Source organism: Myotis brandtii, unplaced genomic scaffold, assembly GCF_000412655.1.
Source record: "Myotis brandtii unplaced genomic scaffold, ASM41265v1 scaffold525, whole genome shotgun sequence".
In the NCBI taxonomy this organism is placed as follows: Eukaryota; Metazoa; Chordata; class Mammalia; order Chiroptera; family Vespertilionidae; genus Myotis; species Myotis brandtii.
In genome coordinates this window covers 2,858,116-2,858,944 of record NW_005369915.1, presented here as the reverse complement: position 1 = coordinate 2,858,944, position 829 = coordinate 2,858,116, and positions in this window count along the sequence as shown.

Here is an 829-nt window from a genome sequence, read left to right as displayed (position 1 = left end):
AGGGCCCGGGAACTGGCTTGAAGACGGGAGAGGGAGATTTCGTCCTGGGTGCTTTGAAGAGTGCAGAATGTTGAGCAGCTTTTAAAAAGAAGAAATGAAACGAATGCTGCCATAGAACTGGGCGGGATGGCATCGCTTGTCGTTTGCGGGGGGCAGTGGGGTCTGGCTGCCATTCCCAGGACACCGTGGGGTCGCTGAAGCCGGCCACCTTCCCTGCCGAAGGGACGGAGAAAAGAAAGCCTGCCACAGCAGTGTGCGCCCCTGCTCCCTGGGCCTGCCTGCTGCTTGCTGCAGAGCTAAAAAGGCTGGGAAAGTTTCCCCTCACTCCATGCTCTCTGGCACCCCACCCACCCCAATTAAAGGACTGGGGTGCTTGTCAACAGAGAGTTCGTATATGATGCATTCTAGGCGCCGTTCATTTCATCTTTCCTATTAATATCCTTGATTTACTGGTGAGGAAACTGAGGCACAGAGAGCACCAGTAACTGGTTGGTGGTTTAGGAGTAAATGGCTGGGCAGAGGTGGGGATTGGAGCCTGGGATGGGAATAGGTAACCAGGCCCTACTGAGCTTCACCCTCTTGCATTCTGCCTGTTGGCTCCACTGAGCTTGAATCTTATTACCGCAAGCTACTGTCCCCTGGGGAAATCAAAGAAAATGGCCAAAGCACAGCCAGAATGACGGTTAATAGCCCGAACGGCTCAGAGTGGGGAATCCCAGGGCACCGTCATCAGGCTATTCACCAAGGCAAACCGTTTCTTACATTAAGACACACCCAGAGAAGGCAGCACCTGCTGCAAAAGGCTATTCCTGTAGGAATCATCATTACC